This window comes from Manis pentadactyla, chromosome 15 (assembly GCF_030020395.1).
Source record: "Manis pentadactyla isolate mManPen7 chromosome 15, mManPen7.hap1, whole genome shotgun sequence".
NCBI classification, from domain to species: domain Eukaryota; kingdom Metazoa; phylum Chordata; class Mammalia; order Pholidota; family Manidae; genus Manis; species Manis pentadactyla.
The window spans coordinates 60,957,252-60,985,168 of record NC_080033.1 but is presented as its reverse complement, the minus strand read 5'-3'; the positions used below and the strand labels follow the sequence as shown (position 1 = coordinate 60,985,168).

Below are 27,917 nucleotides of genomic sequence, written 5' to 3'. Positions count from 1 at the left end.
AAGCTGTTGCTTAAGCCTTGGCTTTTTACTGGTCCTAGAGATTTATTTGTCTTTCTTTTTGGTTGTCAGAACCTGGATGGGCTTTGCTAATAGCAAAAGTGGATAGGATGATCCTCTGAGAGTAAATTTTTTCTGTTTATGTTGAAGCTCAGGTTTTTGGAGGGTGGAGTCTTATTTGTAAAGTATGATAAAAGTCATTACAAAAAATGATTTGACTTCAATAAGACCTCAATGTCTATTTTCCTAAATTAGAATTGATACATGGTTTTCTCAAAGAAGTAAAAATAAAAATATTTCTTCAGCTTCTCATTCAGGACCTTGTTCATAAGTAACAGAAGCTTGTCAAAGATCATATTGTAAATGAAAAGAATAAAAATAAAATATTTTTTCAGTTAAGCTTAGCAGTTCTTTTGGTTTGGCAGTTCTTATTAAAGCATCATTAAAACCTATACAAATCTAGAATAGATCTGTTCTCTAATTTTTTCAACAACCTTTTTTTATTAAGCACCAATTTATGCCCATTTATATCTTAGACTAGACATTGTCAAACTACAGCCCATTGCCAAATCCAGCCCACAACCTGTTTTTGTGTCTCTGGAGGCAAGAATGGGTTTTACACATTAAAAAAAAATTGAAGTATAGTTGATATGTAATGCAGTTTTTACATTAAAAAATTTTTTTTAACTTTGACATCATTAATGTACAATTACTTGAACAACATTATGGTTACTAGACTCCCCCCAGTATCAAGTCCCCCCCCCACATACCCCATTATAGTCACTGTCCATCAACATAGTGAGATGCTATAGAATCATTACTTGTCTTCTCTGTATATACTGCCTTTCCTGTGTCCACCCCCTACATTATGTGTGCTAATTGTAATGCCTCATTTCCCCCTTATCCCTCCCTTCCCACCCACCCTCTCCAGTCCCTTTCCCCTTGGTAACTGTTAGTCCATTCTTGGGTTCTGTGAGTCTGCTGCTGTTTTGTTCCTTCAGTTTTTGCTTTGTTCTTATACTCCACACATAAGTGAAATCATTTGATACTTGTCTTTCTCTGCCTGGCTTATTGCACTGAGCATAATACCCTCTAGCTCCATCCATGTTGTTGCAAATGGTAGGATTTGTTTCTTCTTATGGCTGAATAATATTCCATTGTATATATGCACCACATCTCCTTTATCCATTCATCTACTGATGGACACTTAGGTTGCTTCCACTTCTCGGCTATTGTAAATAGTGCTGTGGTAAACATAGGGGTGCATCTGTCTTTTTCAAACTGGGCTGCTGCATTCTTAGGGTAAATTCCTAGGAGTGGGATTCCTGGGTCAAATGGTATTTCTATTTTGAGTTTTTTGAGGAACTTTCATACTGCTTTCCACAATGGTTGAACTAGTTTACATTCCCATCAGCAGTGTAGGAGGGTTCCCCTTTCTCCACAACCACGCCAACATTTGTGGTTGTTTGTCTTTTGGATGGTGGCCATCCTTACTGGTGTGAGGTGATATCTCATTGTGGTTTTAATTTGCATTTCTCTGATGATTAGCCATGTGGAGCATCTTTTCATGTGTCTGTTGGCCATCTGAATTTCTTCTTTGGAGAAGTGTCGGTTCAGCTCCTCTGCCCATTTTTAATTGGCTTATTTGCTTTTTGTTTGTTGAGGTGCATGAGCTCTTTATATAATTTAGATGTCAACCCCTTATCAGATATGTCATTTATAAATATATTCTCCCATACTGTAGGATGCCTTTTTGTTCTACTGATAATATCCTTTGCTGTACAGAAGCTTTTAGTTTAATATAGTCCCACTTGTTCATTTTTGCTTTTGTTTCCCTTGCCCAGGAAGATATGTTCATAAAGAAGTTGCTCATGTTTATGTCCAAGAGATTTTTGCCTATGTTTTTTTCTAAGAGTTTTATGGTTTCATGACGTACATTCAGGTCTTTGATCCATTTTGAGTTTACTCTTGTGTGCGGGGTTAGACAATAATCCAGTTTCATTCTCTTACATGTAGCTGTCCAGTTTTGCCAACACCAGCTGTTGAAGGCTGTCATTTCCCCATTGTATGTCCATGGCTCCTTTATCGTATATTAACTGACCATATGTGCTTGGGTTTATATCTGGATTTTCTATTCTGTTCCACTGGTCTATGGATCTGTTCTTGTGCCAGTACCAAATTGTCTGGTTTTTACAGTTTTTAAGATGCTGCAATATTGTAGAGATTGTTTGTGGCCCATAAAGCCTAAAGTAATTACCTATGTCCCTTTACAGAACAAATTTGTCTTAGACTATAATATATAATGTACATGCAGTTATTTATAAATGGCTTGCAATCCTTTTGAATTAGCATCATCTTCAGCTAGAAAAATGTTTTGCTGTAATCTCTTTACAGATCCTACATTTTTATAGGAATTCAGTGAATTTGTTAGATTTTATAGTTGGTGTGGACCTTTATTTCAAGGGCCAAATTTGTATGCATCACACCATAATACTACTAGTTTGGGCTTTAGAGTGAAAGAGACAGAGTGAGTTTGTGCTTACTCTTGTGCTTGCTCTTGGGTGTGTGCAGGTTTGTGATACAGCCTTAGAGGTGTTAATGAATTTGAATATTGCCATTTCTCCATAGACACATTTTTTCATCGATACCTTTGTCTACCACATAGAGAAAGTTTTTTGAGGCTGTACTTTGATGTTGCATTGGGTTGTATGGTTGGTTTGGCTGAAAGTTTTAATAGTGGTGGACAGCTGCTGGCAAAAATCTCCTGGACAAATGTTTTGTCATTTATTGTGTTTTGATTCTAAAACATACTTTTTATTGTTTACCTTAACATCTTTGAAATCAGGATGTATCTTAATTTTTTTTTTTTTGGTATCATTAATCTACAATGTATCTTAAATTTTAAGACATTATTATATTTGGCAGTTTTTTCCCCTACTGGTACATAAAATAATGATGCATCTTAAAATCAGTAAGGTGTGGTTCATGTATTCTTCTCATTTATGTTACTCTTTAGTGCATCATTTTCTTGTTCCTTATATTGATTCCACTCCTTCTTACTTCTTTTGATACTACAGCCAAAATTAATTATTCTGGAAATCTCTCATCCTTTAAGGGTTTGTTTTGGGAGTTAATTAGGAGATTTATATTTTGAGTTAGATCATAAGCACTGACATCCATATCTAGTCCACAGAGCAATTTAGGAAAATGAACAGTTAACATAGAGTGTTTTGAGTATCACAATATCCTGATCTGTTACTCTTAGTTAACAGATGGCCTGCAACCTGGTCTTTTATATTAGTTACTATTTTGCTGAATATGCTTAGAAGAACATTAACCAGAAAATCTGTTTAGGTTTAGCCTTAGCTGAGATTTTCTTGGATGCTTGCAACTGGGAACAGTCTGTGAATTTATAGTAATATCCTGTTGAGGAGAAATAATTAGAAATTGCATAGTACTTGTTTTTTTGGACCTTCTATCTCCCAAGGTAAACTACTTTGTATTACAAAGACAGTAAATTTTTAAAAGCTTATTTCAGTGGAGCATCACAAGTTAGTAACTTCAGAAAAGGCAAGCAAAATAAAAGGTGAAGGTGAGGATTAATGTCAACTTTAAACATACAGGCTTAAGTTTTTTCTTTGTCAGTGTTAAGGTAATTTTTAAAATACCAACATCCAAGTATCTCAGGTAAATGAAATCAGAATGACTGGGAGTGGTAACTGGCACTGAATTTGTTTTAATCCTTTAAGGTGCTGTTTATTTCAGAAGGAATATTTTTGTAGATTTACGCACATGATTAGCACTTTCTTTGCTCCTCATGCCTTCTGTGTATCTGATCATCCATCCGGGATCACTTTCCTTCTGCCTACAGTACATTCTTTAAAGTGTCTTTCAGTGAGGGTGTCTTTGGTGGCCAGCTGTCAGGTTTTGTTTGGAAATTGTCAGGGTTTGTTCATTCTACCCTATGCTTAAAAGGTATTTTTGTTGGGTCTAGGTATCAATTATCTATTTCTGGGTAACAAACCATCCCAAATTTAATGACCCAAAAGCAACAACAATTACCCCATATACCTGTGGGTCAGCAGTTTGGGCAGGGCTGAGTGGCATGGTTTATCTTTGATTTATGTGATGTCAGTTCTGCTCATGCATTATTTACAGTCACTTGTCAGGTCAGCTGGGGGCTGGATAGTCCCAGATGGGCTCACTTATATGTCTGCTGATTTACTAGGGTGAGAGAGGCAACTGGGCAATGTATCTGTAGTCATCAAGCTGGTTAGCCTAAACTCCTTCCCATGATGGCTAGGTTCAAGAAGCAATAGAGAAATGGCAAGTTGCAATGAACAAAACACATTTCAAGCCTCTGCTGTCATATTTCCTAATGTCTCATTGATCAGAGCAAGTCAGGTGGCCAAGCCCAGATTAAAAAGGTGGAGGAATTAGACTCCACATCTTGATGGGAGGAATGACTATGACACTTTCAAAGGGGTGTGCATAAAAAATGAGAGGTATCTGTGGCCTAAGAAAAGTCTGTCACAAAATAGAATTTGAGGTTGGAATATTTTTTCTTTCAGCATGTTTTCTTCTCCCTACTGATAGCTTCTTTTCAGATTCTTCTCAGTTCTGATGGCTTCTTTTCAGATTTTCGGTGTTGTGGTCTCTCTCATTCACTGATATGTCTAGGTATGAATTTTCCTTTTTTTAGTCTGGCTTAGGCTTCATTGAGTTTTCTTTACATTTAGTATCTTTCATCCTTTCTGGAAAATTCTCAGTCATTATCTCCCTCCATTCTTGCTTTACTTCTAGAACTTCAATTAAGTCTTTTTACATCTGTCATTTTTTTTCCTGTATAGGTTTTATTATGCACAGAGTGGGGAGAGGGCTCAGTCCTTGGCAACTGCTTTCCTCCTGGCAGCCAGGACATTCTTTAGCTTCTCATGCTTCCTCCATGCATGGGTGTGTGTCTCCACTCTTTTCTTGAAGAACTTGTGGGCCTGCTTGTCCTTAGAGACCTTGAATAGTTCCAAAGCACTCTGTTCATGTGAGGCAAGGCTTCATACCTGTTGAGTCATGTCCTATAGGGACTTGGTGTGCGTGTGCATGGTGAGGCGTCCATAGTGGCTGTGCCTCAGCGTGCTGTTGTTCTTGGTCAGTTTATGGCCCTTGTTGAGGCCCATGGCCATGGGGTAGCACAGAACTATAGCTGCTGTGGCAGAAGGCTACCTATTAACTTCTCTTTGTGCTATAGTCTGGATAATTTCTTTTGACTAACCTTCCAGTTCTCTAGTTTTTCCTTCAGTTATACCCAGATGCTTAGCTCTTTCCACATTGTTTTAAATTAAATCACTATAGTTCATTTTATTTAAGTGTAATTTGCATACAGTAATATTTGCTCTTTTTTTGTGTGTATGTACAGTCTGAGTTTTAACAAATGCATAGATTCATTGCTTTTATCTACATATCTATGTTTTTGACAATATCACACTCTTAATTACTGTTGTTTTAAAGTAAGTCTTGAATCAGGTAGTACGAGTCTTCTAACTTTCTTTTTCAAAATTGTTAGGCTCTTCCAGTTCTAATCTGCTAGATCACTTTTTATATTTTCCTGTGCCCTGAAGATTTTTTTCAAGTTTGTCTTATATCTTTAACTTAAAAACATTTTTTTTTAGTTGAAATTATACCATATTGGTTTCAGATGAACAACTTAGTGATTCATCAACTATATACATTATTAAATACTCACTATGGTAAGTGTAGTTACCATCTGTCACCATGCAAAGATATTCTTTCACTTTGATTGTACTGTAAGGTTCCAATGGACCCAGTTTTAGTTTTCTACTTTCTTTTTTGAAAAATAACATTTGTGAAGACTGATAGGATCTTTATTCTTTTTTAGAAGTCTTTGAAAGAACAAAGAAAAATTGCTTTTCTGTCTTTCATTTACCATTTGGATGCATCTGACCCTTTTGTAATTTTAAAATACCATCTTTGTAATTTAAGATATTTTTAAAAATTTTATTTTAGTATCATTAATCTACAATTACATGAAGGACATTATGTTTACTAGGCTCCCCCCTTCACCAAGTCCCCCCCACATCCCCCGTTCACAGTCACTGTCCATCAACATAGTAAGATGCTGTAAAATCACTACTTGTCTTCTCTGTGTTGCACAGCCCTCCCCGTGCCCCCCCCACACTATACATGCTAATCGTAATGCCCCCTTTCTTTTTTTCCCCGCCCTTATCCCTCCCTTCCCACCCATCCTTCCCAGTCCCTTTCCCTTTGGTAACTATTAGTCCATTCTTGGGTTCTGTGCTTCTGCTGCTGTTTTGTTGCTTCAGTTTTCTTTTGTTCTTATACTCCACATATGAGTGAAATCATTTAGTACTTGTCTTTCTCCGCCTGGCTTATTTCACTGAGCATAATACCCTCTAGCTCCATCCATGTTGTTGCGAATGGTAGGATCTGTTTTTTTCTTATGGCTGAGTAATATTCCATTGTGTATATGTACCACATCTTCTTTATCCATTCATCTACTGATGGACACTTAGGTTGCTTCCATATCTTGGCTATTGTAAATAGTGCAGCGATAAACATAGGGGTGCATCTGTCTTTTTCAAACTGGAGTGCTGCATTCTTGGGGTAAATTCCTAGAAGTGGAATTCCTGGGTCAAATGGTATTTCTATTTTGAGTTTTTTGAGGAAACTCCATACTGCTTTCCACAATGGTTGAACTAATTTACATTCCCACTAGCAGTGTAGGAGTGTTCCCCTTTCTCCACAACCATGCCAACATTTGTTGTTGTTTGTCTTTTGGATGGTAGCCACCTTACTGGTGTGAGATGATATCTCATTGTGGTTTTAATTTGCATTTCTCTGATGACAAGCGATGTGGAGCATCTTTTCAGGTGTCTGTTGGCCATCTGAATTTCTTCTTTAGAGAACTATCTATTCAGCTCCTCTGCCCATTTTTTAATTGGATTATTTGCTTTTTGTTTGTTGAGGTGGGTGAGCTCTTTATATATTTTGGATGGCAAGCCTTTATCGGATCTGTCATTTACAAATATATTCTCCCATACTTTAGGGTACCTTTTTGTTCTACTGATGGTGTCCTTTGCTGTACAGAAGCTTTTCAGCTTGATATAGTCCCATTTGTTCATTTTTGCATTTGTTTCCCTTGCCCGGGGAGATATGTTCAAGAAGAGGTCACTCATGTTTATGTCTAAGAGATTTTTGCCTATGTTTTTTTCTAAGAGTTTTATGGTTTCATGACTTACATTCAAGTCTTTGATCCATTTCGAATTTACTTTTGTGTATGGGGTTAGACAGTGATCCAGTTTCATTCTCTTACATGTAGCTGTCCAGTTTTCCCAGCACCATCTGTTGAAGAGACTGTCATTTCCCCATTGTATGTCCATGGCCCCTTTATCAAATATTAGTTGACCATATATGTTTGGGTTAATGTTTGGAGTCTCTGTTCTGTTCCATTGGTCTGTGGCTCTGTTCTTGTGCCAGTACCAAATTGTCTTGATTACTGTGGCTTTGTAGTAGAGCTTGAAGTTGGGGAGTGAGATCCCCTCCACTTTATTCTTCCTTCTCAGGATTATTTTAGCTATTCGGGGTCTTTGGTGTTTCCATATGAATTTTTTAACTATTTGTTCCAGTTCGATGAAGAATGCTGTTGGTAGTTTGATAGGGATTGCATTGAATCTGTATATTACTTTGGGCAGGATGGCCATTTTGACGATATTAATTCTTCCTAGCCAGGAGCATGGGATGAGTTTCCATTTGTTAGTGACCTCTTTAATTTCTCTTAAGAGTGTCTTACAGTTTTCAGGGTATAGGTCTTTCACTTCCTTGGTTAGGTTTGTTCCTAGGTATTTTATTCTTTTTGATGCTATTGTGAATGGAATTGTCTTCCTGATTTCTCTTTCTCTTAGTTTATTGTTAGTGTATAGGAAAGCCACAGATTTCTGTGTGTTAATTTTGTATCCTGCAACTTTGCTGAATTCCGATATTAGCTGTAGTAGTTTCGGAGTGGAGTCTTTACGGTTTTTTATGTACAATATTATGTCATTTGCATATAGTGACAGTTTAACTTCTTCTTTACAAATCTGGATTCCTTGTATTTCTTTGTTTTGTCTAATTGCCATGGCTAGGACCTCCAGTACTATGTTGAATAACAATGGGGAGAGTGGGCATCCCTGTCTTGTTCCCGATCGCAGAGGAAAAGCTTTCAGCCTCTCACTGTTCAGTATGATGTTAGCTGTGGGTTTATCAAATATGGCCTTTATTATGTTGAGGTACTTGCCCTCTATGCCCATTTTGTTGAGAGTTTTTATCATGAATGGATGTTGAATTTTGTCGAATGCTTTTTCAGCATCTATGGAGATGATCATGTGGTTTTTGTCTTTCTTTTTGTTGATGTGGTGGATGATGTTGATGGATTTTCTAATGTTGTACCATCCTTGCATCCCTGGGATCAATCCCACTTGGTCATGGTGTATGATCCTTTTGATGTATTTTTTGAATTCGGTTTGCTAATACTTTGTTGAGTATTTTTGCATCTACGTTCATCTGTGATATTGGCCTGTAGTTTTCTGTTTTGGTGGGGTCTTTGCCTGGTTTTGATATTAGGGTGATGTTGGCTTCATAGAATGAGTTTGGGAGTATCCCCTCCTCCTCTATTTTTTGGAAAACTTTAAGGAGAATGGGTATTATGTCTTCTCTGTATGGCTGATAAAATTCCGAGGTATATCCATCTGACCCGGGGTTTTCGTTCTTTGGTAGTTTTTTTATTACCACTTCAATTTCGTTGCTGGTAATTGGTCTGTTTAGATTTTCTGTTTCTTTCTGGGTCAATCTTGGAAGGTTGTATTTTTCTAGGAAGTTGTCCATTTCTCCTAGGTTTCCCAGCTTGTTAGCATATAGGTTTTCATAGTACTTTCTAATAATTCTTTGTATTTCTGTGGGGTCTGTCATGATTTTCCTTTCTCGTTTCTGATTCTGTTGATGTGTGTTGACTCTCTTTTCCTCTTAATAAGTCTGGCTAGAGGCTTACCTATTTTGTTTATTTTCTCAAAGAACCAGCTCTTGGTTTCATTAATTTTTGCTATTGTTTTATTCTTCTCAATTTTATTTATTTCTTCTCTGATCTTTATTATGTCCCTCCTTCTGCTAACCTTAGGCGTCATCTGTTCATCTTTTTCCAATTTCGATAATTGTGACATTAGACCATTCATTTGGGATTGTTCTTCCTTCTTTAAATATGCCTCGATTGCTATATACTTTCCTCTTAAGACTGCTTTTGCTGTATCCCACAGTAGTTGGGGCTTTGTGTTGTTGTTGTCATTTGTTTCCATATATTGCTGGATCTCCATTTTGATTTGGTCATTGATCCATTGATTATTTAGGAGTGTGTTGTTAAGCCTCCATGTGTTTGTAAGCCTTTTTGCTTTCTTTGTACAATTTATTTCTAGTTTTATGCCTTTCTGGTCTGAAAAGTTGGTTGGTAGGATTTCAGTCTTTTGGAATTTACTGAAGCTCTTTTTGTGGCGTAGTATGTGGTCTATTCTGGAGAATGTTCCATGTGCACTTGAGAAGAATGTGTATCCTGTTGCTTTTGGATGTAGAGTTCTGTAGATGTCTATTAGGTCCATCTGTTCTAGTGTGTTGTTCAGTGTCTCTGTGTCCTTACTTATTTTCTGTCTGGTGTATCTGTCCTTTGGAGTGAGTGGTGTGTTGAAGTCTCCCAATATGAATGCATTGCATTCTATTTCCTCCTTTAATTCTGTTAGTATTTGTTTCACATATGCTGGTGCTCCTGTGTTGGATGCATATATATTTATAATGGTTATATCCTCTTGTTGGACTGAGCCTTTTATCATTATGTAATGTCCTTCTTTATCTTTTGTTACTTTCTTTATTTTGAAGTATATTTTGTCTGATACTAGTATTGCAACACCTGCTTTTTTTCTCTCTGTTGTTTGCATGAAATATCTTTTTCCATCCCTTTACTTTAAGTCTGTGCATGTCTTTGGGTTTGAGGTGAGTCCCTTGTAAGCAGCATATGGATGGGTCTTGCTTTTTTATCCATTCTTTTACTCTGTGTCTTTTGATTGGTGCATTCAGTCCATTTAGATTTGGGTGATTATTGAAAGGTATGTACTTATTGCCATTGCAGGCTTTAAGTTTGTGGTTACCGAAGGTTGAAGGTTAGCTTCTTTAGTATCTGACTGTCTAACTTAACTCGCTTATTGAGCTATTATAAACACAGTCTGATGATTCTTTATTTCTCTCCCTTGTTATTCCTCCTCCTCCCTTCTTCATATGTTGGGTGTTTTGTTCTGTGCTCTTTTTAGGAGTGTTCCCATCTAGAGCAGTCCCTGTAAGATGCCCTGTAGAGGTGGTTTGTGGGAGGCAAATTCCCTCAACTTTTGCTTGTCTGGGAATTGTTTAACCCCTCCTTCATATTTAAATGATAATCGTGCTGGATACAGTAATCTTGGTTCGAGGCCCTTCTGTTTCATTGCATTAAGTGTATCATGCCATTCTCTTCTGGCCTGTAGGGTTTCTGTCGAGAAGTCTGATGATAGCCTGATGGGTTTTCCTTTGTATGTGACCTTTTTTTCCCTCTCTGGCTGCCTTTAATCATTTGTCCTTGTCTTTGATCTTTCCCATTTTAATTATTATGTGTCTTTGTGTTGCTCTCCTTGGATCCCTTGTCATGGGAGTTCTGTGTACCTCTGTGGTCTGAGAGGCCATTTCCTCAACTAGTTTGGGAAGTTTTCAGCAGTTATTTCTTCAAAGACACTTTCTATCCCTTTTTCTCTCTCTTCTTCTTCTGGTACCCCTATAATGCAGATATTGTTCTGTTTCAATTGGTCACACAGTTCTCTTAAAATACTTTCATTCCTAGAGATCCTTTTATCTCTCTCTGCATCAGCTTCTCTGCGTTCCTGTTTTCTGTTTTCTAGTCCATTAATGGTCTCTTGCATCTTGTCCATTCTATTTTGAAGTCCTTCCAGAGCTTGTTTTATTTCTGTATTCTCCCTCCTTAGTTCTTGCATATTTCTCTGCAAGTCCATCAGCATGGTTATGACTTTTGTTTTGAATTCTTTTTCAGGAAGACTGGTTAAATCTATCTCCCCAGGTTCCTTCTCAGGGGGAGATGTAGCAGATGTTGAAGCTGTCTGGGTTAGTCTTGTCTCGATCAAATTTTTTTGCCTTTTCATGTTGATAGGTGCAGTGGTGAGCTATTGACTCGTCTGTCAGCTGGGAGAGCCACGTCTTTCTACTTGCTCCTGGCCTTTCTTTACTGGGACTACTGCAACCCCTAGTGGCTTGTGTTGGGCAATTGCGTGTAGACTGGGTCTCTGTATCTTGCCCAGCCAGTGTGGAGGAAGCTCCCTTGCTGTGGGCGTGGCCAGCCTCAAGCTGCTGCTCTGCTATGGCGGGCCCCGGAGGGGTAATGGACGGGGGGCTGTTTGGCTGTTTACCTCCGTGAGGGGTCTCAGAACTGTTGCCCAGGGGGTTAGTGCGCCCGGAGTTCCCTGGAATTTCCAACTGCTGGACTGTGACCCGGGATGCTTCCATCCAGCTGTGGGTTCCCTGTCCCTTTAAGACGTTCAAAAAGCACTCGCTTTTCTTTGTCACAGGGGCGCCGGCTTCGGTACCCGCTCAAAGGTCTTACTGTCCTGTTTCCCTAGTTTCCAGCACCCCACGCACGCACTGTGTCTGCACTCTGGGGCAGATGGCTGGGGCTGGGTGTTCAGCAGTCCTGGGCTCCCTCTCCCTCCCCGCTCCGACTCCTCTCCTCCTGCTGGGTGCTGGGGTGAGGGGCCTCAGGTCCCACCGGGCTGCGGCTTGTATCTTACCCCTTTCACCAGGCGCTGGGTTCTTGCAGGTGTGGATGTAGTCTAGCTGTTGTCCTGTGTCTTCTGGTCTCTCTTTTAGGATTAGTTGTATTTGTTCTATTTTCAAAAATATATATGTTTTTGGGAGGAGATTCCCACTGTCGTACTCACGCCGCCATCTTGCCTCCGCCCCCCATATTTTAAGGTTTTATCGAACACAATTGAAAATTCAGAATTAATCATTTTCTGGTCATAATGGCAAAGAGGGAATATTAATGGAAGAAAATATATCACAATTATATGAATTAGAAGAGAAATGTGGAGAGAAATAGCACTGTTGACTTCAAATGGTAACCACCAGCCATCTGTGGCTACTGACCACTTAAAAAGTGTACTTGAGATGTGCTGTGTTAAGATACACCTGGGATTTCAAGACTTAGGAAGAGAAAATAAATTTAAAATATCTCAATTTTTTATACTGACTACAGACATACTTGTCTTGCTGAGGGTTTCAGGCAACAGCCCCAGGCAAGTTCACTATGGATTTCGTGAGACAGAATAAAGACAAATGGAATATTGGGGGTAAAAAGGGGCTCGCTCATACCAAGCTTTATCAGGGCAGTAGGTTGAGAGTTAGAATCCTGTCTGCCTCTGTCTCTGCCTCTGGCTAAGCCTCTGCCCCAGACTCTCCTCACCTCCAAGCTGTGCTCCCCTCTCTCCTGCTCTCTTACTCTCTTTTCTAGGCTCTGCTCTTAGTACTGGGGAAGCTCTTTTTATAGCAATACCATCAGTAATAGCTTATTGCCAAGGGTATACCAGCATGCGCCTGCACAGTAGTCTAAGTATTACATCATTGCACAAATACAATGGGTAGATTAGATTAGGATCAAGTGATGATCCTGGCTAGGGAACTTGGATTTTTCCCTGAAATGCTGAAATAACATTTTAGGTATATTAGGCTAGGTAAAATATATTAACTTTAATTGGACCTATTTCTTATTTTTTTATTGTGGCAGTTTGGAAATGTAAAGTTACACGTATTATTCATATTATATTTCTGTTGGGCGACACTGGTCTTTAATAGTGTAGAGGCAGTGTGTCAGACCATCTTCACATGACAATATCCTGGATAAATTTTCTGAAACTCGAAACTCAATAGGTGAACAAATTATTTCTAAGAATAAAAAGGAAATACACTATTCTCATTTAATTAGTTACTTAGCAAGCAGGTCTTCATTATGCAGTATTTTATGACAAGCATCTCTTTTTGCTGGAAGATGAAGACAGTGAATATACACCAATTGTGATGTTTTTGCACCAGAATTTACAAGACAGATGGACAAAATGCTAAAGTCAAATGTGTATACACAGGTGACTGGAAGGATATGGTTGAAGAAAAATAAAGGTATTTGGATTTATTATTCGGATTGGTTTTTATTCATATGTAAATGAAAATGTTTTGCAATGATGGATCAAAGAAGAAGCAGTCTTGTTTTGAACAAAATTATGAGGTATCAGAATTTTCAAACTATTTCATTTTGATGATGCAAGTGCAAGAGGAAGCGGAAGTAATGATAAGCTAGAATCTGTTAGAGATGCATTGGAATCTGGGATCCATATTTGCAAGATGTGTTTATTCCAGGTTTGTTATTGACAGTTGGGTATGTATACTTTCAAACACAGGAAAACATAGAATAAATATTTGGGTTTATTATGTCAGAATATGTATTAATATTTCTAGTGAAGTCTTTCACTTTTGCTTTATTCTAAGTTATTATTCTTATCCTAAGTTATTAATAAAGGATTTCATATAAAAATGGTAAATGATTTTTTTCCCCCTGCTATTCTGAGGGTTAAGTGTAGCAAATGTAATTGTTCTGTCATCTCTGATAATGCCAGTAACTGAAGTCTTTAAGATCTGTTGCTTAGTTTTTCTTCTGATTCTCATTCATGCTATCTTGTTTCTTAGTGTATTTAGTTATTTTTACTGTATGCTGCTTGTTATCTTTTTGGGAAATTACTTGTAGGAATAATTTGGCATCTAAGATGAAAGTGCTGTTTTTCAGAAGGGGCTTTTATTTGCTTCTATAGGGCAGATTGGATCACCTCTAGTCCTGGACGACCTAAAATCAGTTTCACAGTCATGAGATTTTCTGAAATGCCCAGTGCAAATTTGTGGAGGGCTAGTTTACTTGTAGTTTGTCCTGGCCCTAAGAGTGTAGCCTTTTGAGATTCCAGTTTAATGCAGGAAGCATTTCTTTTTAGATTTTCTATCTTGGGCAGGTCTTGGGCTTGGTTTCTGCCCACATAGCCTTCAAAAAGGAGGACCCGTTTTGCTGAGTTTAGCAAGTACCTTTAAAGCAAAAGTGAGGTTTTGAGCTTGTCTCTGTTTCTGGGTACCCCTTTTCCCTTCAGCTCTGGCTTGGTAATACAATATTGTTAGCTGTTTTTGCTTTCCAGTTTTTATCGTCCAATATCTTTAGTTTTTCTTTATTGGAATACTGAATGTTTTTCTTTCTCTTTTCTTTTTTTGTTAATTAAGATATCATTGATATACAATCTTACTGTCAGGTTTCACATGAACAACATTGTGGTTACTACATTCCTCCCTATTATCAAGTCCCTACCACATACCCCATTATAGTCACTGTCCTTCAGCATAGTAAGATGCTTTAGAGTCACTACTTGTCTTCTCTGTGCTATACTGCCTTCCCCATGCCCCCTCTATATTACGTGCGCTAATCAGAATACTCCTTAATCCCCTTGTCACTCCCTTCCCACCCACCCTCCCTCCCTCCCTCCCTCCCCCCCTCCCCAGTCCCTTTCCCTTTGGTAACCACTAGTCCATTCTTGGGTTCTTAGTCTGCTGCTGTTTTGTTCCTTTAGTTTTTGCTTTGTTCTTATACTCCACAGATGAGTGAAATCATTTGGTACTTGTCTTTCTCCGCCTGACTTATTTCACTGAGCATAATACCCTCTAGTTCCATCCGTGTTGTTGCAAATGGTAGGATTTGTTTTCTTCTTATGGCTGAATAATATTCCATTGTGTATATGTGCCACATCTTCTTTATCCATTCATCTACTAATGGACACTTAGGTTCCTTCTATGTCTTGTCTACTGTGAATAGTGTTGTGATAAACAGAGGGGTGCGTATGTCTTTTTGAATCTGTGATCCTGTTATCTGAGGATAAATTCCTAGGAGTAGAATTCCTGGGTCAAATGGTATTTCTATTTTTAGTGTTTGGGGGAACTTCTATATTGCTTTCCACAGTGGTTGAACTAGTTTACATTCCCACCAGCAGTGTAGGAAAGTTCCCCTTTCTCTGCATCCTTGCCAGCATTTGTTGTTGCTTGAGTTTTGGATGTTGTCCATCCTAACTGGTGTGAGATGATCTCTCATTGTGGTTTTCATTTGAATTTCTCTAATGATTAGCGACGTGGAACATCTTTTCATGTGCCTGTTGGCCATCTGAATTGCTTCTTTTAAGAAGTGTCTGTTCAGATCCTCTGCCTATTTTTTAATTGGATTATTTGCTTTTTGGGTTTTGAGGCATTTGAGCTCTTAATATATTTTGGATGTCAGCCCCTTATTGGATATGTCATTTATTATTTTTATTATTTTTGTTTTTTATTTTGGTATCATTAATGTACAATTACATGAGCAACATTATGGTTACTAGACTCCCCTCATTGTCAAGTCCCCACCACATACCCCGTTACAGTCACTGTCCATCCGCATAGTAGAATGCTATAGAATCAGTACTTGTCTTCTCTGTGTTATACTACCTTCCCCATGCCCTGCCCTGCTATATTATGTGTGCTAATCGTAATGCCCCCTTTTCCCCCTTATCCCTCCCTTTCCACCCATCCTCCCCAGTCCCTTTCGCTTCGGTAACTGTTAGTCCATTCTTGGGTTCTATGAGTCTGCTGCTGTTTTGTTCCTTCAGTTTTTGCTTTGTTCTTATACTCCACAGATGAGTGAAATCATTTGAGCATGGGATGTGTTTCCATTTTTTAGTGTCCTCTTTAATTTTTCTCCAGAGTGTCTTGTAGTTTTCAGGGTATAGGTCTTCCACTATCTTTAGTTTTTTATAGTTTGAGTGTTGTTCCAAATAATCTACCCCATTATTACCAGAAACAGATCACCAGATTTGTTTTTTTTAAAAAATCTTCTACATTTATACCAGATTTAGGATATTATTAAGTACGTTGCAAGAAGTTTTATGTGTAGAACTACAAAACATAAGTGAGAAGTCACATTTTAGAAGGGAGAAACTTAAGAGTCATTAAAGTGAATGGGTAATGTTCATTTCAGTGTAAACACACATACACACACCCCAGGCAAACCATGTCTTTTCTTCAGTAAATAAAAAGATGAAACAAAATCCTTTTATTATGTCTGGGGCTTTTGAGTTAATGGTCAAATGTGTTTGTGACTTTTGGAAGTTGAGTGCTAGTTATGAAAATTAAGGCTTTGTATGAAAAAAAATGATTACCAAAATATTTATTGATGGCTGTTTCAGTGCCTGGGTGACAGATCACCTACCCTATACTCATGAGTTGTAATAATATTTCTAGTGGAAATGTAAAATTAAAATTCTTATATCAACCTTATTTTGAAGGTAGTATAATCCAGTAATTTACATTTGTTCTAGAGTTCAGTTTTTTTTTTTTACAGTGAGCCACTAAGCTACCTTATGTACATGTAGCACAGCAATTATAATTTGACATTCTCCAGGCAAAGTCTGCAGGTGAAATGTAAAAAAATTTCACCTAATTATTTTGTTTCTTAACAATTTTCTCCCTTCCCTAAAATCAAATAAGTTTTTCTTACCCCATTATTTTCTTCTACATTTACACACTGATAATGAAGGGAAATGACAAATTTTTCTTAACCTTTAACAAGTGACTGCTTGGCCCTATTTAAGAATGTGGTTTGGTGTGACAGGGCTGGTGATCTTGAGCTGGGCGAGCTGACTGTGAAGTCTTAGAGGGTGGCTTTGGGTGAGGGTTGGGGGTGCCTGCCCTTGGTTTATGAGGTTACTCCTGGTGTGGGAACACAGGGGCTCTGTCCATGCACCACCTGCCAGTGCACCTAGCTTGTGTCTTGGAGGTGTCTTGGAGACCCTGGCCCTTCCTGAAGTGCTTGACAGCTTGGCTGCACCTGTCCAGGTTGTGCTGGTTGGCCTTGGCAAAGAGCCAGGTGGAACTGGGGCAGGGTCAGACTTTGCTGAGCCGTGAAGTCCTGGGGCACCAGACTAATGTATTGCTGAGGGTGGGGTGGAGAGTATTTTCCTGCACCCCTGCCCCTACCCCAGGTGACAGGGAGTGTGATGTTCACCCAGGGCATCTCGAAGCTGAGGCTGAGTCCCTCCTTGTATGGGTCTTGCTTTTCCTCTGCTGTCCTTCCTTGTTTCTGGGTGAGGGTGGGCAAGTGGCCCTTGCTGTGACATGGAGGTGCTGAGCCGTCAGGCTAAGAACTAAGGGCTGTGTTTATTGGAACAAAATGCACAGTGAAACTGAGCGGGTTTCCTGCCTCCTGCCTGCACCGAGACTCCCTTCCTTAGGCAGCTGGCAGTTGGTTCTTGCTGCCTTCATGTCTCTCGGCCCAGGCCTGGGCAGCCAGGTAGCAGGTACTCCTGGATGTTCTGCCCAATCCAGCCTCTCATGGCAGCCACCTGGGTGTAGATGCCTGGGAATTGGGGCCTCCCTCATCTGTAGCTCCATCTGGTGACCCTAGTTAACACCCACTGTCCGGAGGACTCCCTGTAGGAGAGCAGTACCCTAGAGTCACCCTGAGGGGAGGAGAGAGGAAAGGCACTCAGAGGGGGCTAGTACCTCGCTACGGCAGCCACCCTGGGGCAAGGGAGGGCTAGCCTGATCTGCACACCCTGGGTACCAGGCACTACTGCCTGTGGGTCTTCAGGTGAGCTCTGAAACCAGTGAGACTCACCACTATTTTCTGAGAAATGGGCTCAGTACTAGGATGACCCTTTCATGGACATCTGGCACGTGGTCTCCAAGGGGCCTCTGCTGCAGGCACAGCCCACCCCCACCCTTGGGATCAGGGAAAATTCAGGGGAGGGGTGTGTGGAACTGGCTGATGGTGATGTCAGTAAACAGGAGAGGAGTGAAAATCTTCAAGACCCCCCCAAAAAAGTTTATTTTCTTCGTCTGGACTGCACAAGCTTTGAGTTAAAAGTATTTAAGTAATACGGGAAGATCAGATATTTTGGTAATTTACAGTTGCTATGATTTTTATTTGTTTTTATTTTTTGAATATATATAATTTTATTTATTTTTATTAAGATATTATTGAAATGCACTCTTATGAAGGTTTCACATGAAAGAACAATGTGGTTACTACATTTACCCATATTATCAAGTCCTCGCCCATACCCCAATGTAGTCACTGTCCATCAGTGGAGCAAGATGCCACAGATCCACTATATGCCTTCTCTGTGCTACACTGTACTCCCATGATCCCCCACACCATGTGTACTAAACATTATGCCCCTTAATCCCCTTCTCCCTCCCTCCCCACCTGCCCTCCAGCACCCCTCCACTTTGGTAACCACTAGTTCATTCTTGGAGTCTCTAAGTCTGCTGCTGTTTTGTTCCTTCAGTTTTGCTTCATTGTAATACTCCACAGATGAGGGAAATCATTTGGCACTTGTCTTTCTCCGCCTGGCTTATTTCACTGAGTATAATGTCCTCCAGCTCGATCCATGTTGTTGCAAGTGGTAGAATTTGTTTCTTTCTTATGGCTGAATAGTATTCCATTGTGTATATGTACCACCTCTTCTTTATCCATTTATCTACTGATGGACACTTAGGGTTCTTCCATATCTTGGCTATTGTAAAAAGTGCTGCAGTAAACATAGGGGTGCATATGTCTTTTTGAATCTGAGAAGTTGTATTCTTTGGGTAAATTCCAAGGAGTGGAATTCCTGGGTGAAATGGTGTTTCTATTTTTAGTCCTTTGAGGAACCTCCATATTGCTTTCCACAATGGTTGAACTAGCTTACATTGCCACCAGCAATGTAGGAGGGTTCCCCTTTCTCCGCATCCTCGCCAGCATTGTTGTTCTTAGTCTTTTTGATGCTGGCCATCCTTACTGGTGTGAGGTGATATCTCATTGTGGTTTTAATTTGCATTTCCCTGATGATTAGTGATGTGGAGCATCTTTTCATGTGTCTGTGGGCCATCTGAATTTATTTGGAGAATTCTCTCTTCATGTCCTCTGCCCATTTGTTAATTGGGTTATTTGTTTTTTGGGTGTTGAGGCATGTAACTTCTTTATATATTTTGTATGTTAACCCCTTGTCGGATATGTCATTTACAGATATATTCTCCCATACTGTAGGATGCCTTTTTGTTCTGTTGATGGAGTTCTTTGCTGTACAGAAACTTTTTAGTTTGATGTAGTCCCATGAGTTCATTTTTGTTTTGTTTCCCTTGCTTGAGGAGATGCGTTCAAGAAGAAGTTGCTCATGCTTATGTTTAGAAGATTTTTGGCTATGTTGTCTTCTAAGAGTTTTATTGGTTTCATGACTTACATTCAGGTCTTTGATCAATTTCGAGTTTACTTTTGCATGTAGGGTTTAACAATTATCCAGTTTCATTCTCTTGCATGTAGCTGTCCAGTTTTGCCAACACCAGCTGTTGAAGAGGCTGTCATTTCCCCATTGTATGTCCACGGCTCCTTTATCTTATATTAATTGACCATATATGGTTGGGTTTATATCATGGCTCTCTAGTCTGTTCCATTGGTCTATGGGTCTGTTCTTGTGCCAGTACCAAATTGTCTTGATTACTGTGGCTTTGTAGTAGAGCTTGAAGTCGGGGAGCGTAATCCCCCCAGCTTTATTCTTCCTTCTTAGGATTGCTTTGGGTATTCAGGATCTTTTGTCATTCCATATGAATTTCAGAACGATTTTCTCTAGTTCATTGATGCTTGATATTTTGATAGAAATTGCATTGAATCTATAGATTGCTTTAGGCAGGATGGCTATTTTGACAATATTAATTCTTCCTATTCATGAGCACAGGATGTGTTTCCATTTATTTGTATCTTCTTTAATTTCTCTCATTGAGTGTCTTGTAGTTTTCAGAGTATAAGTTTTTCACTTCCTTGGTTAGGTTTATTCCTAGGTATTTTATTCTTTTTGATGCAATTGTGAATGGAATTGTTTTCCTGATTTCTCTCTCTGCTAGTTCATTGTTAGTGTATAGGAATGCCACAGATTTCTGTGTATTAATTTTGTATCCTACAACTTTGCTGAATTCAGCTATTCGATCTAGTAGTTTTGGAGTGAATTCTTTAGGGTTTTTTATGTACAATATCATGTCATCTGCAAACAGGGACAGTTTAACGTATTCTTTGCCAGTCTGGATGCCTTTTATTTCTTCGTGTTGTCTGATTGCCGTATCTAGGACCTCCAGTACTATGTTGAATAGAAGTGGGGAGAGTGGGCATCCTTGTCTTGTTCCCAATCTTAAAGGAAGAGCTTTCAGCTTCTCGCTGTTAAGTATGATGTTGGCTGTCGGTTTGTCATATATGGCCTTTATTATGTTGAGGTACCTAACCTCTATGCCCATTTTGTTGAGAGTTTTTATCATGAATGGATGTTGAATTTTGTCAAATGCTTTTTCAGCATCCATGGAGATGATGATGTGGTTTTTGTCCTTCTTTTTGTTGATGTGGTGGATGATGTTGATGGATTTCAAATGCGGTACCATCCTTGCATCCCTGGATTAAATCCTACTTGATCATGATGGATGATCTTTTTGATGTATTTTGAATTCAGTTTGCTAATATTTTGTTGAGTATTTTTACATCTATGTTCCTCGGGGATATTGGTCTGTAATTTTCTTTTTTTTGTGGTGCCTTTGCCTGGTTTTGGTTTTAGCTTGATGCTGGCTTCATACAATGAATTTGGAAGTATTTCCTCTTCTTCTACTCTTTGGAAAACTTTAAGGAGGATGGGTGTTAGGTCTTCACTAAATGTTTGATAAATTCAGCGGTGAAGCCATCTGGTCCAGGCGTTTTATTCTTATGTTGGTTTTTGATTACCAATTCAATTTCGTTGTGGGTAATTGGTCTGTTCAGATTTTCTGTTTCTTTCTGGGTCAGCCTTGAAAGGTTGTATTTTTCTAGAATGTTGTCCATTTCTTCTAGGTTATCCAGTTTCTTAGCTTATAATTTTTCATAGTATTCTCTCATAATTCTTTGTATTTCTGTGGTGTCCGTAGTGATTTTTCCTGTCTCATTTCTGATTCTCTTTATGTGTGCAGACTCTCTTGTTTTCTTTGTAAGTATGGCTAGGGGGTTATCTATTTTGTTTATTTTCTCAAAGAACCAGCTCTTGCTGTCATTTATTCTTTCTATTGTTTTATTCTTCTCAATTTTATTTATTTCTGCTCTAATCTTTATTATTTCCCTCCTTTTACTGACTTTGGGCCTCATTTGTTCTTCTTTTTCTAGTTTCTTTAATTGTGAATTTAGACTACTCATATATGTTTTTTCTTCTTTCCTGAGGTAGGCCTGTATTGCAGTATACTTTCCTCTTAGCACAGCCTTGGCTGTGTCCCACTGATATTGTGGTGTTGAATTATTGTTGTCATTTGTCTCCATATATTGCTTGATCTCTGTTTTTATTTGGTCATTGATGCATTGGTTATTTAGGAGCATGTTGTGAAGCCTCCATGTGTTTGTGGATTTTTCATTTTCTTTGCGTAATTTATTTCTAGTTTCATACCTTTGTGGTCTGAGAAAATGGTTGGTACAATTTCAGTCTTTTTGAATTTACCGAGCCTGTTTTTGTGGCCTAGTATGTGATCTTTTCTTCAAAATGTTCCATGTGCACTTGAGAAGAATGTGTATCGTGCTTCTTTTGGGTGTAGAGTTCTGTGGATGTCTGTTAGGTCCATCTGTTCTAATGTGTTGTTCAGTGCCTCTGTGTCCTTACTTATTTTCTGTCTGTTTGATATGTCCTTCAGAGTGAGTGGAGTGTTGAAGTCTCCTAGAATGTATGCATTGCATTCTGTTTCCCCTTTTAATTCTGTTAGCATTTGTTTCACATATGTAGGTGCTCCTGTGTTGGGTGCATAGATATTTATAATGGTTATATCTTGTTGGATTGACCCCTTTATCATTATGTAAGGTCCTTCTTGGTCTCTTGTTACTTTCTTTGTTTTGAAGTCTATTTTGTCTGATACAAGTAATGCAACTCCTGTTTTTTTCTCCCTATCAGTTGCATGAAATATCTTTTTCCATCCCTTCACTTTTAGTCTGTGTATGTCTGGGTTTAAAGTGAGTCTCTTGTAGGCAGCATATAGATGGGTCTTGTTTTTTATCCATTCAGTGACTCTATGTCTTTTGATTGGTGCATTCAGACCATTTAGATTTAGGGTGGTTATCGATAGGTATATACTTATTGCCATTGCAGGCTTTTAATTCGTGGTTACCATAGGTTCAAGGTTAACTTCCTTACTATCTAAGAGTCTAACTTAACTCACTTAGTACGCTATTACAAACACAATCTAAAGGTTCTTTTTTCCTCCTACTATTCTTCTTCCCCATTCTTTATGTATTAGGTATCATATTCTGTGGCTGGTTTTAATAGTCTGTCCTTATCCTTGATCTTTGCCATTTTAATTCATATATGTCTTGATGTTGTCTTCCTTGGGTTCCTTGTGTTGGGATATCTGTGCATCTCCATGGCCTGAGAGACTATCTCCTTCCCCAGATTGGGGAAGTTTTCAGCAATTACTTCCTCAAAGACACTTTCTATCCCTTTTTCTCTCTGTTTTTCTTCTGGTACCACTATAACGCGAATATTGTTCAATTTGGATTGGTCACACAGTCCTCTCACTATTCTTTCATTCTTAGAGATCCTTTTTTCTCTCTGTGCCTCAGATTCTTTGTATATCTCTTCTCGAGTTTGTATTTCATTTATTGTCTTCTCCACCGTATCTAATCTACTTTTAATACCCTCTATTGTCCTCTTCAATGATTGGATCTCTGACCGGAATTCATTATTGCATTCTTAAATATTTTCGTGTACCTCCATGAGCATGTTAATGATTTTTATTTTGAACTCCCTTTCAGGACAATCCATGAGGTCGATATCATTGAAATCTTTCTCAGGAGTTGTATTCATAATTTTACTTTGAACCAAGTTTCTTTGGCGTTTCATATTTGTATATGGCGCCCTCTAGTGCCCAAAAGGTCTACTCTCTGGAGCTACTCAGCCCCTGAAGCATGTAGGGGGTCTCAGGAGAGTGGTATTGGTGCCTGGGCGGAAGGAAAGTGCTGTTTCCTACTTCCCGGCCGCTATGCCTGTCTCCACTGCCTGAACCAGTGGGCCGAGCACAGAGGTATAAGCCTCTGTGCTTTGCATTTGTAGTTGCTGTAGGCAGGGCTTCTCTCTGCCTGGCCTAATTGCCGGGTAGGGTTTGCTGGTTTGCGAGCCTGGTGGGGCTGGCCGTGAGAAAGGCACAGAAAGATTTTGGAGAAAAGTCCATTTCTCCTTGTAAAACCTTAAATTTTCTAGTAAAAGACCTTCTAGTATTTTAAGTTAAGTTTTACAAAATGGTGAAATGATTAGTACATTCTTATTGTTGCTTGTTTCCAGCATTTTGTTTTCTCCTGTAGGACTGTTTTTGCTTTGTTGTAGTAAGGACAAAAGGTTTTTTTTTTGTGATTTAGGAATTTGGAGTTAACTCTTACCGTAATATAAAGTAGATGTATTTTCACCAGCTTATAATTGTCCATGTACAAATAGTCACTCTATTTTTTCCACAGAAGTTATTTAAGTCCTGGGCTAGTTATTTCTGAGCCATTGGTCACTCTGTATTCAGGAATGGTAGCATAAAATCGTAAAGATGGTAATATTAATAAGTAGCCCAAGGAGAAACCTAAATGTTAATTTAATCCATCATTAAATGAAGCTATATGCTGTTCTAAAAGTACAAATATGGGTTTACATATTCCAAACTGGATTCCTTCATTAGCATTTAATGAGTGAAGAGAAAGTCCAAGATGATTCTTGCCATAGGAGGAGGACCTGGTAAGAGGCTTTCTTTTCTCCCATCCTCTGCAGTGAGTGAAGATTATGTCACTGTTTCTCTGCAGAAACTAACACACATTCACAGTTAAACTGGTGTTGTGCATGGTTTTTCTACAAAGAAATGTAAAAGTAGTTGCAAATCATTCTTCGGAGAATGGAATCACATTTTAAATATATTGATAGAGTTGACAATTTAAAGAAAATTTGTGTCAAGCTTAAGTTTTTTTGTTCTATATAGTGGATCCTTTTACAACATGAATGATTTGGCCTATTTTTTGTCAGTCTGGAGCAAAGCCTCTTGACAAAGACAAGATTATGATTTGGGTATTTTGGTGACCTGATTCAGTTTGAAAAGAGGGAAAATTGCTATTTGCGAACGTACCTTTAAAACTACCACAGTGATCATTTGATCAGTATGTTAGAATAATCCATCTACTTGGTGTCTCCAAGCAGTTATAACTGATTTTTTAATTAAAGTATCAATATACAATCTTATATTGGTTTCAGATGTATATCACACTGGTTCAGCAGTTCCTGTGGTCAACTTACAATGTGATTGTGAATTATTGTGCCCTTTTATCCCCTTCCCATCCCCGTTGGTAACCACTAGTCACTTCTCAGTGTCTGTGAGTCTAATGCTGTTTTTTTCCTTCTGTTTTGCTTTGTTTTTGTATTCCGTAAATTAGTGAAATCATATGGTATTTCTCTGCTTGGTTTCACTGAGTATAATACGCCCTTTAACTGATTAAAAAAAAAATCTTACTGTTTTTTTTTCTTTCCATTTCACCACAAAATCTTATAAAATAAACCGAAGGAAATGACTTATTTTTATATTAGCATCTCATCTTTATTTGGGTATCTATCAGTAGGTCCACTGTTGAGCTAAAAGCTAGTTCAAGCAACAATGATGGTACTGAATTTTCAAGTTGAAGAAATGAGCATTAATAGGATACATCCATCAAAAGATACTTTTATTCATGCACTTTACCAGAGTTCCTGTCCACAACATGGTTCTTTTCCTGTTTATTCATTTTCATCATTTTAATGAAGTCCCATTTGACTTTAAGTAACCAGCTGGTGATTAGCAGTAATATATTGTTCATTTTAGAACAGAGTAGTTTTAAGTAAGCAGTACCGAGGAATTATACAAACTGGATTTTTTCTTTCTTTCTTTTCCTTTTTTTTTTTTGTGGTGATATGCTTAATTCCTTTCGGGTTCCCTGACTCAGTTACAGAAAGAGAGAGAGAGAGAGAGTGTGTGTGTGCATCCGTGTGTGTGTGTGTGGCGGGTGGGCGGGGGGGTCTCCCTCCCACACAGACAACACCAAGCAATTCTAGGACATCAGCAGGGTGTCCAAGAACTCAATTCTGATGCTATCTGCTGGGAGACAGCACCAGATTCCCCAGGTTAAGGGCTCTGTCATACAAGACTGCCCTCCACCCCCCAACTCCAGGCGCCATTTGCAAGCCCCGGGCACTTGCCTCTGCTTCTGACCTATGTGCTACAGATTGGAGGTTTTAATGACCTTCCCCTTAGGTTGGATTAATTTGCTAGAGTGATTCACAGAACTCAGGAAACACCTAACATTTACCAGTTTAATAAAGAGTACTGTAAAAGATACAAGTTAACAGCCAGATAAAGAGATACTCAGGGCAAGGTCCCAAATGAAGGAGCTTTTGTCCTCGTGGAGGTTGGGGCCTGGGCTCAGTGGCATGTGAGAGCATGAGAGAGGGGAAGCTCTCCCACAAGAAGCAGGATCTAAGAGAGCAGAGCATGATAAACTCTTCTCAGGGGTTTTTGTGTGGGCTTCATTGCATAGTCATGATTGATAAAATAATAGCAAAGTGTAAGAACTGGAGTTGAAACTGCTCTGGTGTCTATACTATTTTAAAGAATGTTTCAGAAAATTGGCATTTACATAACTAATACTGATAAGCTAGCATCTGTCAGAATAGTAAAATTTTGAAGAGAGAGATAAAATAAGGTCCTGTAACTCAACCATGAACTTACATACAAGTTAGTAGGGGGAATTTCTCATAGAAAAGAAAGTAAAAACCAGGTTTACTAAGTTATCTGGGAGAATGGAACATTCTCCTTGAATCTTACATAGCCTATGCTGTACGGAGGGTATGGCTGAGGTGTGGCTGCTGGAGACATTGTAAAGGCAGATCCCAGATGAAACCACTCACATTCCTCTTGGTCTCTGTTTTGCTTCAAATGGCTCAAGCTAATTTTGATTTTTGAAAAGCAGTTGTAGGGGAGACTGAGTGACCCACCTCATATTCACACTGCTGTATTTTCATGCTGGCGAATTAGTGGAATATTGATAAGTCAAGTTTCCCTCTTTAAGAATACGGTATAATAAAAAATGTATTTGACCTTTGCCTCCAGTTTCTGGCACAGTGCTCCTAAAACCCTTAGAATTTCCTGAATGATAGAAATTCTTTTTATTATTCATGTTATATCTCTATTACCCCTGAGTTTATGCTAGTGAGGTGACTGGAGATGGGCCCCTAAATAGCCTCTGGATGGCCCATCTTTGACTTCCAAGGATGTGGGAGTCTGGAGATTGAGCTTTTATAAAAACTCTTGAACCAGAAGACCTGGGGAACTTCTGGGTTGGTGAATATATCAAGATGTTGGTAAGGTGACATCCCCTGAAGGGGCATGAAAGCTGTCTATCTGCTTCCCCTTCTTTGCCCTATGCATCTCTGCTGTTTGACTGTTCCTGGGTTATACCCTTTATAATAAGCTGGTAAATATAAGTAAAGTGTTTTCCTGAGTTCTGTTAGTTGTTCTAGAGAATGGGAACCCTCAAATTTGTAGCCAAGTTGGACAGAAGTGCAAGTGTCCTTGGTACATGGGACTTGAGAATGGCATCTGAAGTGAGAGCAGTCTTGTGGTCTGGGCCCTTAACTTGTGGGGTCTATGTTAATTCCAGGTTGTTAATGTCACAATTAAATTGTTTGATACCCAGTTAGTGTAGGAGAATCTGAGAGTTGATGTCACAAAGAGTAAACTCTCCTTTGTTTTTATGTGTGTTTAGTGAATATTAAAATTGCATTAAAAAATAATGCATAAGAAAGACCTATGCCGTGAAAACTACAAGACACCCTTGAGAGAAATTAAAGAGGACACTAATAAATGGAAATTCATCCTATGCTCTTGGCTAGGAAGAATTAATATTGTCAAAATGGCCATCCTGCCTAAAGCAATCTGCAGATTCAATGCAATCCCTATCAAAATACCAACAGCATTCTTGAACGAACTGGAAAAAATAGTTCTAAAATTCATATGGAACCACAGAAGACTCCAAATAGGCAAAACAATCCCGGGAAGGAAGAATAAACAGGGGGATTATGCTTCCCAACTTCAAGCTCTACTATGAAGCCACAGTAATCAAGACAACTTAGTACTGGCACAAGAACAGTCCCATAGACCAACGGAACAAGTAGAGAGTCCAGATACTAACTCAGGCATATATGGTCAATTAATATACGATAAAGGACCATGATATACAATGGGGAATGACAACCTCTTCAACAACTGGTGTTGGCAAAACTGGACAGCTATATGTAAGAGAATGAAACTGGATTACTGTCTAACTCCATACACAAAAGTAAACTCAAAATGGATCAAAGACCTGAATGTAAGTCAAGAAACCATAAAATTCTTAGAAGAAAACATAGGCAAAAACTCTCTTGAATATAAACATGAGCAGCTTTTTCATGAAGATATCTCCTCGGGCAAGGGAAACAAAGGCAAAAACAAGTGGGCATACATCAAACTAATAAGCTCTGTACCGCAAAGGGCACACCATCAGCAGAACAAAAAGGCATCCTACAGTATGGGAGAATATATTCATAAATGACATATCTGATAAGGGGTTGACATCCAAAATATATAAAGAGCTCATGCACCTCAAGAACCAAAAAGCAAATAACCCGATTTAAAAATGGGCAGAGGATATGAATAGACACTTCTCCAAAGAA

General features: G+C 38.8%; 1 protein-coding gene and 1 pseudogene across 3 annotated transcripts in view; one reads left to right on the top strand and one right to left on the bottom strand.

Moving 5' to 3' along the window:
- GLG1 (golgi glycoprotein 1) overlaps positions 1 to 27,917 on the top strand; it is a 187,722-nt gene that overhangs the window by 39,355 nt on the left and 120,450 nt on the right. The window lies entirely within an intron of this gene.
- LOC118932978 (60S ribosomal protein L36-like) lies at positions 757 to 26,228 on the bottom strand (annotated as a pseudogene).